This window comes from Myiozetetes cayanensis, unplaced genomic scaffold (genome assembly GCF_022539395.1).
Source record: "Myiozetetes cayanensis isolate MyiCay16 unplaced genomic scaffold, myiCay2020 scf16, whole genome shotgun sequence".
Classification (NCBI taxonomy): domain Eukaryota; kingdom Metazoa; phylum Chordata; class Aves; order Passeriformes; family Tyrannidae; genus Myiozetetes; species Myiozetetes cayanensis.
Window position 1 is genome coordinate 14,987,971 of NW_026087270.1, and position 17,422 is coordinate 15,005,392.

The following is a 17,422-nucleotide window of genomic DNA, read 5'->3' on the forward strand; positions in this document are numbered from 1 at the left end:
CAATTCATTAGCATTTGTGAGGGAAGTTTGCAATAACCATCGACGTTTTGTAATCCTGTGGTTTTGTAGTCCTCTACAGGGGTAACTTTGTGCTATAAAAAGCCTTATTTTAAGTTTTACTTTGGACGCTGCAGATGAGGTTAATGGTAGTGACACTGGTTAGCCACCAGCTTTTGTGTTGTGTCTGAAGAGATGCTGCATTGCTGACACATGAAATTCAAGACGGACTTGAGTTTTTTTTTCACTGTGCAAGTTTGAGCTCTTTTTTCCTTGTGCCACTGATGTGCCCTTGTTACGTGGGCCATGTTCCTTCTAGCTCTCATGGTGTAACCTGTTCACCTTGCTGTGCAGGACTGCAAAAGGAAAATGTAAATGAAACCAGAGTTAACATTAATGGCAGCATTTGTATTTCTGGACTTTCGTATTTCACCTCTGGAGGCTAACGCTGGCAAAAAGATGATCATATAATATGTAACAGAATATGACAGAATATACCCTGTCAGTCCCAGATTGTTCACCAATCATAAAAAAAAAAAAAAAGGGAATAGCATATGATGTTTTAATAAAACAACCACCTAAATTACAGAACTCTGGCATGGTATATTGTGGCATAAAGAAGTAGCCAGGTATTCATTTATATATTTTGACTACCCAGAGACACTTTTGTTCAGAGCTTTTGCTTTTTCAACTGCTAAACAGAGTATGCCATGGGATTGCTGTGGGGACTACTAGAAATAAGAACAGATTTGGTTTTGTGGCATATGTTAGGAAAACAAGTGCGAAGTTCAGGCTCTCTTAAGGTGATGTCCTTGCTCCCTTGAAGGCAGAGGGAACATCACCATTGACTCAGGGGAGTCAGTGGGAATATCCATAGTTTAACTTAGTCCAGCTGAGGTGAAATATCATCTCCAGCTGCTGTGGTCTAATAGAAGCCAAATCCAGGAAACGTTTTTGCCATCTCCCCATCTTGCTGGGGCATTTCTGCAACCTTCCCCGGGTCTGTTCAGCCATGGGGTTAGAACAGAAAGTGGTTAAACTGCATTATCTCCCCATGAGCAGGCAACCACAGCGCTCCCAAACTGTTTACACTGTGAGATAATTAATGGATTTAGACACAGGGAGCTCTGTGATACACGTGCCTCCTGGCCAGGGCCCAGCTGGTTCTTGTCCGGGCTCAAAGTACCCACCCTGACCAGGAGAGCAAAGCTGGGGCATCCTGTGAGCCTGCCCTGGGACACCAGGGTGCTGGTGAGGGCTGAGGTTCTACTGGTGGTAGATTGCACTGAAGGAATCTTTGATCTTCCCCCAAAGCATTTCACGTGCTGCCAAGGTACATCTGATGCCTGCCCATAAATCAGCTGCCCCTGGAGCTCTGGCTAAGGGATTTTTTTAGGTTCCTGTATGGAAAGGTTATATCAGCAAGCAAAGCAGACAGAAGACAAAAGTAGCTCTTCATGAGGCTGGGAGACAAGTCTACATCTTGTTTTATGTCTGTGTGGAGATGCAAGTAACAGTGACTGAAAGTTCTAGTACATGTATATACACCGAGTTGTCACTTTCTTGGGATAAGATTGAGCCTATAAAATGATTAGTGTTCTTCTGATTGTTTTAAAATAACTCAAGCAGCATCTGAATTTATTTACATACATGATACTGCCTTTCATAAACACAGCTGTACGCAGAATGCCAATTCAAGGATATTTTTGGAAGTTCATCCAGCAGTTCAGCTGGAATAAAAGCGGCTCACTAGCCTAATCTCATTTTTTCCCTCAAGGGCAGTGGACCTAGTAGGCAGCCACCATCTCTTTGTTTCTGTGCCCTGAACACTTAGAGACATGAAGAGGCTTGGGATGACTGGCTGAGCCCACAGGGTTGCTGCTGCAAGGATGTTGGAGGATCTGGATACTCCTGCTTGGAGAGGCCAACCCACGCTGAGCCATAAGCCACTATCCAGCAGCTTGTTCTCTTTGGAAATGGCAGTGACAGCCAGCCCAGGTGTCCAGGGCCTGTGGGAGGGGAAGAGGCAACGGGGTCATCCCTGTGCTCCCTGCAGGACTCTGCTGCTCCGGGCAGCTCCCTGCTTTGTTCACACCCTGCTCGTCTGTGGTCTTTGTGCTGTGAGAGTTGGCGCTGAGTGACAGCAAAATTATGGATATAGGTCAAATTCCATTAAGACCACACCTTTAGCAGCACACATTCACCCTCTGGAATTTAATATTGCTCTTCGTTTAGCGATTTCCTTCTCCCCAGTTGTTTGCTTTTGAATTTAGGATAATATAAGTCATTATTTGAAGTAGGCTATTTAGAAAGCCCTGCACTGTTATTATTTGGTAAGCCAGAGTTACATTATCACTGGCTTCAATCTATGTTTGATGAAAAGATTTTTCCTATTTAAGAGGCAGAAAAAAAAAAAAAAAGTAAAAGTCTTTAATGGTTTTTGTACCTATTCCAAGATCATCAACAAGCAGTATAATTAGAAAGTTCTTGTCTCGTTTAAAATCTTTTTTCTGTCTCATGGGACTTCGGCATTAAAAATGCAAGATTTATGTATATCATATAATTATTTATTTGTAGTACAGCAGCACTTAGAGGTATCTTTCAATCTTGGGGCCCCATTTATGTGAAACTCTGTACTAGCAATAGCACTACTGAGTCAGACCAAGAAATCCCAAGCTGAAACTGTGCTAAGTATCGTACAAATCTATTGCAGTGGTCACCAGCTCGAAGAATTTGTATTATAAGTAGCTAAGATGGACAAATAGTTAAGACAGGAGAGAGGAAGGATTACTCACCCAAATGTGTCAGATGAGGAATTGAAGAATAACACGATCCAAGACCAGATTTAGGTATGTGGAAAGCTAAGTTGGAAAACTGAAGGTCTTTGTCGATCCGGTCCTTGTGAGGATTTACCTGCCTTGCTCGGGGTGCTGGATGCTGAAGCTGGGAGCCTTAGAGCCTAGTGCAGTGCTTCCAACCAGAAAACCGTGGATGAGATTTGTGTTGACTGCTTTTGTTTACTGTGAGTTTTGTAGGTCTGTAGTCTGGCTCTCTAGAAAAAGACAATGATTTCCTGGCTAATCAAACCTGTATTAAACTGAGAAGGAATCCATGTCACCAGGCAGCCATCCAGAGCGTTTTGAAAGCTAAATACTAACAAGATTTATTATGCCCCTGTGCTTCATTCTCTTTCTTGGAGTACTGAGTGTAGCACGTGACTTGGTTTGATTATTCAGGCTATTTGCTCTTCATATTTTGCATTTCTGAGTTAGGGTAATTCTTGCAAGGCAGAAACCCCCACCATTTTCATAAGGATGGCTATGCATAAGGCAGCTTTTTGAATGATTGCTAGGAATAGAAAGGACCAGGTGAGTAGGACTAGTTATTTTTTTTGGCTAATTGACAAAATTAGACACTCAGGGACAGATAGTCCCAAGATGTGTCTCTTTTAAGACCTTCCCAAAGAGTGAGTAACTGCCCAAGAGTCAATGGACAGCTGCCTTCAGTTAAGTGCAAGATTTGGCTTGGTGGCTCCAAGCACACAGCAGAATAAGTTTAACTGGTCATCTGGGAAAGGGAAATGCTCACTGGCTTGGTTGAAACTCCCCAGAGCTCTGTAAAGTCTGTATCCTTATCAAAGTAAGTCCTCCTTCAGGAAAAAAGCAACTAAAAAGGTGGGCAAGGGAGGGAATCTAACCAAATGTAGCTTGCAAATCTCATTTAAAGGTTTTTGGACTGAGCTTATCACTTGCATGCTTTATTTTAGCGAAGTTAAGTCCCAAAAGCTATCAGAGCGAATAGCAAATTGGGTCATTTTTTCCTGATTCGCGCAGGGTTTTTGGAATTCAGCAGCAGATGTCTAAATTAAAATACGTATGTGTTCCCTGTATTAACAATCCCATTAAACCGTGCTGCCCTTCCCACCCACCCCCCTTTCCAGAAATATATCCTATCATTAGCTGCTATCTGGAATCGACAGCGGAGTAATTTGAACTCTGGCTCCCAGGGGCCTCCTCCTTTACTTCCTGCTCTAGGAATAAGGTGTGTATTGATTAGATATCAGGCTGTAATTGGGCTCCAATCTCTCTGCCTCAAGATATATGATGGAGATGACAGGAAACAGATACCCTGTTGCTACTTGTAAATAGTCTGGTTGAACAAAATGGTTTGTAACCACTTCAGTGCCATAGTCTTTTATTACCAGAATGAGGTTGCTTTATCACTTAGTTTGATGGCTTTTTGAAGGGAAATAATATCTCTCTTTCTGAAGGAGCTAAAATAATTTCAAACAAATTGAATTCCTCTTTTGAGGACCAAAAATAATTATCTAATAGTGCACAGCTTGGTATAATTATACAGTGAGCATGTCACAGACATAAAATTAATTAAGTCCATAACCCCAATCTGGCATCCATTGACTAATTTAAAAAAAAAAAAAAAGAAAAGAAAAAAACCCGATGGTGTTGAGAATAAGGATGCCAAAAGAAGGTGTTTGTGGTAGTTGAAGATCTGGAATTATTCATGGTCTATCTGTTCCAAGATGTTCTCTCCCATATATCAACTGTACCAGGCTAAATATGAGTCTATTGGAAACAAAAGTGCAGAGTAGTGCAGATGTCTTGCTTCAGTAGGTCACAAAAGCAACTTATTAAATATTGGTTTGAGGGAAGATATACACACTCCATCAAAACTTCAAATGAAACACAAGCTTGTAATCTTAAAATGATATTCTGGTTGTGGGGCAGTTGTCCCACAGCTTGAGAGAAATGCAGCTATTACCATTTGTACAGAAGACTTGGAAAAAAATCCAGAATGCACAGCTAAAGGTGAAAACCCACAGCCTTTTGAGAAGTAACAGACTTGGGTTTGTTCTCAGAACTTATCACTTGTTCTTTTTTTTTTTTTTTTTCCATCCTACAAAAGGGAATCCAGAATAGACAATCAGTTTATTCTGATCAGTGATTTATCTGTGAGATTCCTAGAGCCTTATTTCAGAGCTGTGGACCGAAGTAACTAATGTGTTGCAATAATATATTGAGCACATGATAAGGCACAGAGAAAATAGAGGGGAAAAAAAAATAAAAGAAAAAAAGCACACATTCCCTGGCTGAGAAGTTATTGAATGTTTAAAGCTTGGGAACAGATAGTTTAGGGAGAAGTAGATTTCAATGACTTCCAGTCTGTAAATAAATTGCGAAATCTAATGCACCAGTACTTCATTTCTCTCTTTCAAGCATATTTTGGATGGCATTTGTATCATATTTATACCTCAAACATAGTTTGATTTTTGCATACGAGACATTTATATTCTGCTGCTCCTCAGAGTGACCTAAATGTGATTTATTGACAAAGGGAGATAGAGCCATTCTATTTTTTGCGCAATAGCAGAAGGCAAAAGAAGAAAATCTTTGTAGATTTTAATAAGATCCTCCATGCATACATATATTACCTGTGCTGGATATTACATGCATTTCTGTTGTTATTAGAGCTGTAATTTTGTTTCCTTTTCTGTAGTGCCTGATGTTCTTACTTCCCCAATATTACAGCAATGTAACTCCACATGCTTCTTCTGACCTCCTTCTCCTATTAACTTCTACCATGCAGGGAGATGTGATCTTTTTGTCCCTTCCCTCTCTCATGTGCCAAACCCTTTCTATTAACACATTACATTTAAGTCACATAATACACCTCCTACCCAAACATCTGAAAGTCCAAATTCTTTGGCTTTCAGTCAAAAAAAAAAAAAAAAAAAAAAAGAAGCAAGGAAAAATAACTTTCACTGTGATTGGTCTGTAGTAGTGTTAGCCCTGTTTATGAAAAGAGTCAGAAAGCAGTCCTGTGAGTTCAGTGCTCTGCTTTTAGATCTGAGGAGTTAGAGTAAGAAAATCGATCTGAGTAACACTGAAGTAGGAAGGAATGAACGGAAGGAGAAGCTTTCAGCAGTAATCTGCTTGGATCCCAAAACAGGGTGTTTAACCACAGCTAGGGAATGAGTGTGCCCAGCTTGACACACGTGGATGTGCTGAGCAGATGCTGTCACGTGCCAGCTTTCAGTGTTCCTCTGGTCTCCTCAGATTGGAAATGCAGTGAGGGTGTGTTAGACTGCATTTTTAGGTGAATTGAGGGTCCTGACTCATGTTTGCAGGTGAGCAGGTGGAGATGCCTGATCAAGTTGTTCCTGCCCTCCCTGTCACTGGCTACCCTGAAGCTCTTCTGGATGTCACTTCCTTCTGGATGTCACTTCCTAAATACCTGTGACAGATCAAATCACTTCTTAGTTTCAACCGTCAGGGTTTGATTTCTGCATTTCAACCCTGCAGTTGTGCCCCAGTCTCCCTCCCTCTGCTGCTCCCCCCAATAATTCCAACAGAAATCCATCCGAGAAGGTTGGATGGGGCACTATTTTAATATAATATGTTTATAGCACTGTCAAACAAAAATAAAGCAAGACAAGATCCACTTCATCACATAGCTAACCATAAAAGTTAATATTTTGTGCTCATTCAGGCTGGACTTGGGTGCCTGGAACAGGGGCCAGGGAGTGAACTGTTTTGTGGGCTCTTATGGGTTTGGTATCCATACTCAACTATTTTTCAGGATTGATTTATGATAATCAGATTTGTTTTTTTTTTCATTAGGAGCAAGTGGAAGGGTTGGTGCAGTCATGTTAAACATACACATATGAGCAAACATGCCCAGGCAAGCACTGATACGTGTGTTCCTCAGAGAAAGCAGAAATAAGTCACTGTGCTTTATCAAACTGCTGGTATCAGCACAGCGCCTTCAGAAATCCTGTTTGGACCACAGAAAGGGTAGGGCAGAAACCTATGGAAAGAATATATTAGGAAACTTGGAACATGGGAGTCTGTGGATGTCAAGGGTAATTTCCAGGTTTATAAATTATGGAAATCGTGGCAAATGCAAGTTTGGTTTAAAAAAGAGCAAGTCCTTAGTTTCTGGTTTGAGTTGTGGAATTTAAGATTCTTGCTTGCTCCTCTCCCTGCCTGATGCTGACGGTATTTCTAGATGATAGACAACGCTGCATTACATTATATTAATATAATTACTCCTAAAGTAATTTGTCCCTTTTCATTTCTTTGTCTCCAGGCAATTTCAGGCAGCCAGCAGGCCAGTCAATCAGAGACCAGTAGAATACACATTTTATTATGAAGGATCAACTAAATGCTGTCAATATAGGATGTGCTTACTCTATGGAACATGTCTACACAACCTGGTGCTCTCACGAGCCAGCTGGAAGCCACTGGGGCATGAACCAGCCTTGGTCAGGAAGCCCTTTAGACAAATTAGAGTGTGAATGTAAAAAGTGTTGTCCCTCAGGTGGATTTATCAGCATCTTCCTGGTCTCATGGTAACACGGCTCTGTGCCTTCCAGGCTGGAGCTGAACTCTGGGGATTTGGAGTCTGGACAGTTGTTAATGAGCTGCTGTTTGTGTCTGACTGTAGGCACAACTGTAATTCTTCCCTTGCAAACTCGGTTCTCTGAGAGTAGGTCCCTTGGCTTGATCTCCTCCTGTCTGGCAAATCAAGCTGAAATCAGCAGAATTAAGTGAATGTAGATCAGATTAATAAACCAATGCTCTTCATCCATTAGGACTGCTCACTTGAGGTGGGATGGTAGATATGAGCAAGGATTTGCAAGATAAGGCCTTTAATCACAAGAAACCCACATGGAAAAATCTGCTTAATCGAAAAGCTGAAGAGCCAATGATTCTAAATAGCTTTGATTCTTAATGGGGACAATAATTCTGTTTAATGGGAATATCTTCAGATGATTTAGTGTTGCTTTGGGCCTTTTATTTATCTTGGTCTTAGGCTGGTCTTGTTTGCTTTTCTACCAGGAGGGTTTGATGGTTTTAATGCTATGATATATGCAGGAGGGGCATGTGTTGAGGCACCCCTGCCAGTTCCTGGCTGTTGGCTTGCTCCTTCCTTATCAATTACACATGTCAGGTTGCCTTACTAAGTGCTGCAAAGCTGCTTTTAGCTTTGGACTAAGTTTCAGACTTTGCAGAAGTCTGTGCAGAAAGTGGCTTTCACTCAACTGCATCAGCCTAAGCAGCATTCCCTGTGAAAACATTGTGAAATGGATGCTTTCTCATCACAGGGAGACACCCAGCTCTGTCTTGGTGTTTTACTGCATGTCCTGTTCCATTCAAAGTTGTTGATTAATCAATAAATGGGAAGTGGAACGATGTTTGGGTGAGGACATGCTGTGTATCCCCAGACAAAGGAAATGAGACAGCAAATCACAGAACAGAATCCAAAATTTTTGACCTTTTTTTTCACCATCACAGTTCCTCATGTGATGAACACTGTGTGTGTCTGTCAAAAGCCAGCTGTACCAAAAGAGATCAGAAATTAAAAAAAAAAAATTTGGTGCAAAAAGAAGCAAATAGTCCAGGTAAATAAAAAATTGAGAAGACTTACTGTCTTGGAAGAAATACAAATTGCCACAACTTTGTAGATGTGCTTTCTGGCTTTGAAATTTGGCTGTGAATTTGCAGAATCCTCAGCTTTTCTTAAATACTGTCTAAAACAGAAATCCTGGAGATACTTTGATTTTGCAGATGCTCTGAGCTCATCTGAAACACAAAACTCAACTTCCCCCGCTGTTACCAAATTCCCTCAGTTTATCTTCTTCTGGAGCAAATGCTGCAACATTAGCTAATGGAAGCCCAACATGATTAAAGGGAAAAGTTTCTTGCCATTCATCCTTCCCCTGCTGTTGGTTTCTTAATGTAAGAACTAGTCCTTGTGTCCATTATTATACTTTATTTCTTCAGGACATAATGGTGGGAGGGAGGAGCCCAAAGGATAGAACACATTGATGATGTTCCTCTGTCAGATGCCAGGTTTTGGCTGGATTCTTGGAAAATTTTTCCACTTTCTATTAACTGATGTGTAATTCAGAGTAGAGAGATATTGTGTGCTGGTTTCTGACCTTTGCAAACGCTAAATCATGAAATTATCTGATTTATTGAATTTCTCCTCCCTCACCAAAACCTTGCCAAAGTGGTCATGACCACAGTAAGTGAACTGAAATGACTTTGGTATTTGTATCACATATAAAATGTTTATTTTGGGATATAGTTTGTGAAAATATTAGTGTAAGATAGTTTTGGCCAGAATGAAGCTTATAAAGAAGTAACATTTAATCATCAGAGACTGAACTGCACTCAGGCTGAACGGTGGTGTTCAAGATGACTTCTTGAATCAATTTATTCTATTTCTGGTATTAAGCCTCAACCTGGCAGGGTCCAAGGGTTGTCCATAATTCTGTAGATAGTACTGTGTCAGTGTGCTCTAAAATGCTGTCTGTATCATTCTGCACTGGATTTATTAGAAAGTTACCATCCTTAAAGTAGGATTTTTTTGTTCTCACTTGGCTTGAACAGGCAATGGCATATTTTTGAAGAATGATATAGGTCTTTCTGTTCTGCACCAGACCATTAGCAGGTTTCCTTAATATCAAATACTTTGAAAGAGGTAGAAACTTGAATTAGAATACTAGGAATTTTGAATTAGAATATTGTGAATTAACCTCTCAGTGGGGTGAAGTTCTTTTGAGTGTCCACTATATATTCTTGGCCCTGTAAAATATCACCCATTGTGGTCACAGCTAGGCCTGTGTATAAAATGTGCTTAGTTTTGAGCATGTGTACGGTTCTCCTTGCAGATTGTTGTGCCAGTGACTGGCATACAAACGGAATACAGAAATTGGATCTTCCTCTTCAAAAGAAAATATATCCTGAAATTGTCATCTGATTTGTTTTTCAAGTCCTTTGGGCACATACACAGACATGCAAAATGTACAGAATGTCTACAGTGCTCAGAACCCTGATAAGTAGGGTACTGACACCATTCATAATTTTCTTCTCTTTTCCTATGCAGTGAATTCCAAAGGTAAATTTAGGACCTTTATTTCTGATTTTGATTAAATTTTTAAAGTTTTGCTTCTAAGGTTGCTGTGTTTTTGTAATCCCTCTCTCTTAACACACACATCTTCCCCATAATGTGTTTGCATGGCTGGGCAGTGTTTGCTGCTGGGCAGGAGTGGACCAGACCAGGTAATCAGTGCCTGGTGCTGCAGGGCTGGCACCCAGCCCTGACAGGGACCTTGGCATGTTGCTTTGGGTACCACGGAATAGAAATGGGCTCCTTCTGTGTTCGGGGGAATTCTGGATTTAGTAAATGGAAATTGAAACTGAGGAGGGGAGGTAATATCTGCTTATGGGTCAGGTAAGGTTATGCATTGCCTGGAGTGACTTTCCTTTGCACAAATATTGGATCATCCATATCCTGAGGCTTAGCTCTTCTTTTTACCCTAAAAAACCTCTCACTGTTAGCCTTTTGGAAAATGATAATGTCAGTGAGGTCATTGTGGAATTGGATGTCAGGCAAACCACTGGATATTTTGTTAAATAAAACGGTCCTTGCCAATATTTTGCAATCAGTTCTTTAAGTTTAAACCACGTCTCAAAGTTAAAATATGTCTCTGCCTATGGAGAGATAAACTTGTGTGTGTATACAGTAAGGCCTAATCCCCCTCATTAATTATAGTTCTTTTTTCATTGCAGGGATCTTTAAAATAGATAAACAGCAGTTCTGAAATCAGAATGTGGAGGGTGAAAAACTTGATGTGTTTTTAAGTTACTTAGAAGGAGACATATATAAGGGGCTGACTATTTCTTAGAAAGAAAAATGCCTTTCAAAATCTTTCCATAGTTCAGGTGTCTTCTTCAAAACCACATCTGATAGGGATCTAATCTCTGCGTTCAATAACATCATCATTAAACACCAACCCATCACAAACAACATGGTTATCATTTTAGCATTACTTTCCAGGATCAGGTTTAAATTATGGTCTGCAGAAATAGTGTAAGTCCTGTTCTTTCTGTCCTTTTTTTTTTCTTTCTCCATTTAAGAAAAATGTATTTGCCTTCTATAAAACAAGCATTTAATACCAAGTGGAAAGAAGAATTGCAAAAATGGTATTTGTTGATTTTAACACTTGTGGTCATGACTATGCTAGGAGGAAAAAAGCCACATGATTACAGTACAAACAAAAAAAAGATGCAGAGAGTTGTCGGTAATCTGAAATAAAGACTCTACATTTCAGAGAAACTGTCACTTATTGGGGGAAAAGAAGGGGCTTTGTCTCACAAATACTCTGCACATGATGGTGAAAAGCAGCTTCTGGGTGCACATTCCCTGTGTCAGTGCACTTTCTGTGTGTGAGGTGATGCTCAGGCTCTGTGATGGCCCTCCTGGGGCAGCTGAAGGGCATTTCCAAGGCTGGATCAGTGTCCCATGAGCAATGGCAAAGCTGTGATGCTGCTGGGGTGTGGAATGGGGAGATTCAGTGATGGTAGGGGAGACTCACTGCCCTAAGGCTTAGCTAGGATCACTGTCCTTCACAGCCTGACAGCCCTGCCTCGTTCCTTGGGCATGGAGCACTAGTTCTGTCATTCTGGGCCACGAGGGTATCTTGGAACATGACTTCTAGGCAAGTCCCTGATATGCAAAGTGATAACTGCCTCCCACATCAATAAATTATGCCCTTTTAGGCAGCTGGCAGAAGGTAGATGGATGCTCTACATCTCTGGGAAGGGTTGTGATGGTGCTTCGTCTGTGGCCAGGAAGACAAGACCATTGCACAACACCAGCTTGCTCCTTAGAAGGAGCAGGCAAACATTCACATTGCCTCAATTTCAGGGGCATGCAACAACCTGAACTTTCCTTGAACTTTTGACATCTGCACTTTGCCCTCTCCATAGCAATAGCTCCTCCTCAGTACCACAGTTCACTGTCAAGAGAAGGTGGAAAACACATTTTCCTCCTTTTCCAGTCACAATAGGCCATATTCAGCCTTGCTTCCAAACAGGCCCATGCACGTTGGTAGGTGTGCAAGCTCTGGGATTTTCTCGACCATCAGACTTAGGAGTGAGAAGTTTAGATTGCCAGAAAATAATAAAAAGTAACCTCTTCTAATCCAGCAAGAGGTTTTTGAAGCACTTTTTAAAAAAAATCCTCAAATGTAATTATTTTTGCACAGGGAGGTGTGTTTGGGTCTGTTGCACACTCACATTCTCAGGCAGATTTCAGATTTCAAGGCTCTTGTTTCCTCTCAAAGACCTAAACACCCTTGTGTAAGTACCAGACCCTAAAACACGTTTCAAATTGAGGCTTCAAAAATAACGATTCGTTTCTGGCAATTCTGGTCACATATTTCTTCACTTCGAGAAAGGAAACCTTTCTGAAGAAGGTCTGAGGATCATCAAGGTCTGGGCAAGCGAGGTCTTGTCAAACTTTCACAGACAAATGTTCTTAAAATTGAATAGCCCATTTAGTGGCGTGAACCATTATTTCCTTATCTCTGGTTGTTCCTTTCTTTCTTTACTAAGATATTGCTTTCCTGTGTCCTCTTAAATCCCTCATCCTGTTAGAATAGGGGAAAAAAAGGGAGAGAAATATTGTACTGAAGTGCATGGACACACTGTCTTTGTGGTTTCCTATTAATTTTTTGCCGATTCCTGCTTACTTATCATGTTCTCTAATGTTCTGTTACACTTTCCAACAGCAGTGTGTCTCTAGTGCTTTGTCTCTGAAGCACTAAAACTTACTGTTTGCTGCTTTGCTGTTGTTGTCTTCATCATGTAAAATAGCCTCCTTAGGATCCCAAGAACAACAGGGCCAGTTATTTTAATCAAATGATGTTTTTCAGGATCTGGAAAGGCTGCAATATCAGCCTCTGCTCTGACCTCTAAAACAAAATCACTTCCATTCACGTTATTATCTTCAGCGTGTGGGAAACAGCCGGAATCTGAATATTCTATTTATCCTCCCTCCATATTTTTGTCTTTTCTTTCTTTTTTTTGTTTTCTTCTTTTTTTTGTGTTTGCTTGGTTCCTGTTGAAAATGCATCCAACCTATAAGCAAACAGCCTCCTCTGTGTTCATTCCCCAGCATTCTCCAAATATTCACATTCTTAAAATACCATCATCTTCCTTATTTTCTCAATTCTTTATTTGTTTACACTCAAAAGCTTCTTTGTAGCTGCCTACACTGAGCTGGGAAAACATATAGTCTAGTCCTCCTTTATGTAAATGTACAATAGATTGTTAATATCTTTGTTACCAGATACTAGCAAGCTTTATTGAGGACAAATCCATATGCCAGTGAAATTGTACAACATGAATGTTCCCAAATGTGTGCAATGTTCTTCAGATTAATTGGATTCTATGGAACATATTCCCATCACAATGTGCAGAGGTTTTAAACATATAACTCTCATTAATGTTAATGGGAGTCACATGCTTAAATCCCAGCACTTCTAGATAAGAATAGCATTGCTTTAAATGAAGCCAATGTCCACCTTACTGTGAACAGTTTCAAGTAATGATTGCAGTTTTCTCCTGTGGATGGGAAGGGAAGAAGTGCTATCAAATCATCTCTTTAAAGCACTTCATACTGCTAACATTGCTGGACAAAAAAACCTCTGCTGAGCTGCAGAAATAACTTGGTACTGGAAATTTTGCTCTGCTGTGTTAAAAAGTGAAGTATACCTGTTCAACAGTCAGCCCTAAAATAATAGAAATGAGCATGAAACAGCATTTTCTTTAGCAGAAGGAAAAAAATAATCCTCTCTTTTGGTAGCACTCATCATATTTTCGTGAACTTGAAATTATATATATACATAACCAGAATATCCATTAATTAGTAAGAATCCTACTAGCATCTCAATGTGGGCTGTTTAATTTTTTTTTTTACTAAACCAAAACAGTAGCTTTGGTGGCAGTTTTGTTTTCAGGTATTATTTCATGGTAGTTAATAGTACAGATTTTCACGGTGCTGCAAATGGAGCAGGGATGGGCATACTGGAACTTAAGGCAGTTCTTGAACAAAGCCTTTGACTATGGACCATAAATAGATAACTATGGAAAATTAGGGAAGTTTAGGATCACTTTCTGTCAGTCTTCATAAAATTCACTAGTTAACATTTTTATCATTTAAGTAATTACTTGTAAAGTGGTCATTGAGGGCAACAATCTCAGAGTAACAATCTCCTCTGAGATATAAGTAGATGAACTAGTGTTTTAGGTGATCATCTGTATCATCCTGGAGTTGTCATGAGCAAACTCCAAAAACTTGTTTCAAACCAAGATTTGTTCTTCTGGGACCCATGAGGAGCTGTGCTTTTGAGATCCTGCTCTGGAGTAAGGAGAGCAGATTTCTGGCATCACATAGATTCCCATGGAAAGTGATTTTGTAGTCTCAAGGGTAGGATTACATTTTGCTTGCAACAGGACGCAATGGCCTGGGAAGGAGACACCATTTACAGAGCAAGAGCAGATGTAACTGCTAATGAAATCGGCAGCCTGTTTCTCTATTCCTCACTTGCTCCTGTAGGGAAATACTACAGTAATGTTATGTAATCATAGGATAGGTTTTATATTCCTAAAACAACCACAAACAGAAGGGACAGAAAAGGAATAATTCTGTGAGACATAATTGGACATGGCAATAGGCCAAACTGCTTAATTCTACTGGAAAAATCCCAAATACGGCGTATGGAAGCTTACTGTGTGAGGGAGAAACAGCATCATTCCTTGGTTTATGTGGCATTTGTGTTGGAGAGGCTGAGGAAAAGAGCACAAAATGCGTCTTGGTCATCTTGGAAAGGTCCTTGATATTTGCCTCAGATGAAACACTCTACATCCACTCTTCCTTCTTCAGTCAAATGTATAGGGGGAAAATGGTCTATCTAATACAGCCATGAGCTGGGGTGGTTGTGTGGGCAGCATAAGGGAGGAATATTTAATCCCTAAAAATATTTTGGCTGATTGTCCAAATTTGAGTCCCTCTTGTTCAGACTTGTTCCAGCTACTCCATTTCATCCTCTAATATTGTTATTTGGTCCATTCTTCTGGTGCCAGCAGTCCCCTGCTCCTCAGAACAAGGCCACACAGACAAGAAGTAGATCTTCTGGTTTGCACAATCATACCTTTGGAGAAGCATTCAGAGGTTGGGAGATGGTTATCACTGATCACGTGCCAACATCTTCAAAACTCCTCTTAGTATGAGTAAACTGTTGCTCAAATAAAGCTCAATTCCTTCCTGCTTATTCAGTGCTTTGCTTATTATACTAAATTGCAAGCTTTTTGTCTGCAACATCATCTTCCTTATGCTGGCTTCCCTACAATCTACTGATTCATTTACGACTCAAAGCCTCATCTCTGTTGCCTGAGTATCTGAGAAACTAATTTAACTTCAAGATTCAACACTTGTGGAAACTGGAGGCATTGTGTAGTCTTTGCTTTTCCCCTTCAATTCCTCCTCTACTCTCAAGTTTTTTACTCAGATCTGCTTCTACCACTTCCACACTTGGAAAGGGTGGAAACTTTTTCCTACTGTGTCTTTCCTCCTGACGTCTCTGCATCTTATCACTGATTGATTTGTATGGGTGAGTCATGGCAAAAATTGAGTGCCTCATCTCCCTAACCAACCACCTCCACCTCCACTTTTGTCCCATCTCTCAGTCCTGCCATGAGAGTGTCACAGTTGACTCATCTCTCTTCTTCGTGTTGCTTCATCACTCAAGTAGCCAGTCCTGTTGAAACACTTCTGTTGACTCAGGATTAAGTTGGTAGATAGGGGGTTCATTGGTGCTTTCCATTAGGTTGGACTGTTCCAGGATCCAAAACAGTCCTTCTTCAGCATCTTTGTCCATCAGAGAGTCTGTCCTAGCTGGTGTTAAACTAGGAAGAGATTAATTGAGGTGGTTTGAATGATTTGCCTGATGGCCAGAAAGGACACTGCACAGGGCCAGAATGTGCCAGAGTATCGTTTGAGTGGAAGGAGAGGCACCAAATTATTTTTCTTCCCTTCGCTGGTTTGGCATGCAGTGACCCAGAATGAATGTGTCCTTGTAGCCCAGCCAGATACAGACACTGTTCCCTCTAATCATCCTTGTGCAGACTGCAAGTAAAAAATCAGGAAGAGCAGGGGTGGGCTTGTAGTTGGCCAGTGTCAGTGGAGGGTCCATAGGTGCAGTTCTCAGCAGTGGAGTTAGTGTTTCTGGGTATTTTAAGTAATATATTAGCCTAATTTATCAGTTGCATATATGGCTGAAATCTGAAATGAGAGATGTGACCACTGAATGACTTCCAGTGAGAAAAACCTGGACAAAAAAAGCTGTGTTCTTGGCCAAGGCTTGCTGAAGAATTTTATCCTTGTTCTGATTGGCACTGACCAACACTCCTACTCTCCCAGTTTAAAAAGCACAAAAAAATGCACTTCCAACTTGGTGAAGATCAGTACAGTAAGAGCAATGAGTCCTTCCAGTGAAAAACAGAGGAATGGTTGTATTGCAAAAGTTTTGTAAAACAGTAAGTTTGCTTGGCTGTGGCGGGCTGGACAACATATCCCAGGGGATGCAAAGTGGCATTTTCTTTTCTGATTTATTCAAGATAGACAAAGTGCAAGACACATGAAATTGTAACAGTTGCTCTTCACAGGAAAGCACCAGCCTCTCTTCTCCTGTACAAGGTTGTGGTTGGATTTGCACTAAGGTAACAGGAAGCAGGATGCACCCCACTGCTGTTTAAATCTCTGTTGTGTCCTGCTGACTCCTACACACTTCCCATCTCCAAAGAGAGGCCCAAAGCCCCTTGGTCTTGGTTACTGAGACAGCAGGGAGTGGGATATGCACTGAGGAGTGAGACTGGAGCGTGGAAGGAGACTGGGCTGCAGGTGATGCAGAGGATCTGCATCTGGAAGAGGGGGTGGCTTAAACATTGTGGTGCAGTCTTTCATGACTGCAGATGTGGAGAGGAGAGAGCAGGAGATTTCTTTCTCTTGGCCTACTGTTTGCTCAGAGCTTGTCCACATTTGATTCCTCTGTTCATAAAAACATTACAAGTGGAAAATGTAATGTAAATGCAAAATGACATGGCAAAGCAGTGAAATACCTACCTAAGGTGTCTGGCTCAGAATACCCCTTTATATCTAAGAAAAACAAAGTTTAATGTGACAGTGGTCTAAGGCTGAGGCCTTATGCTATTTATTTATTTATTTGTCATGGCTTTTTAACACTTCCTTCAGACTTTCACAGCCCCTTTGCTCATATTGCTGGAAAACCTCTTTGTGGAGAAATGTCGACCATCATACTGATGGATGCCTTTATTCCTTCTAATCTGCTTTTGTCTGGTTGACTTCTACTGTACTAGAGCTCCCATTGCTAGGCATTATACTTAGGAAAACTGCTTGCTTGTTGTTTTGCTTTGTTTTGTTTTTTGTTTTTTTTAAAAAAAGAAGTGGGGAAGAAGGGGGGGGAAAGGGTTTGTGAGCCTATGGTGAACTTAATTAACATCACTGGAGGGACAGCAATAAAGTACTTAACAGG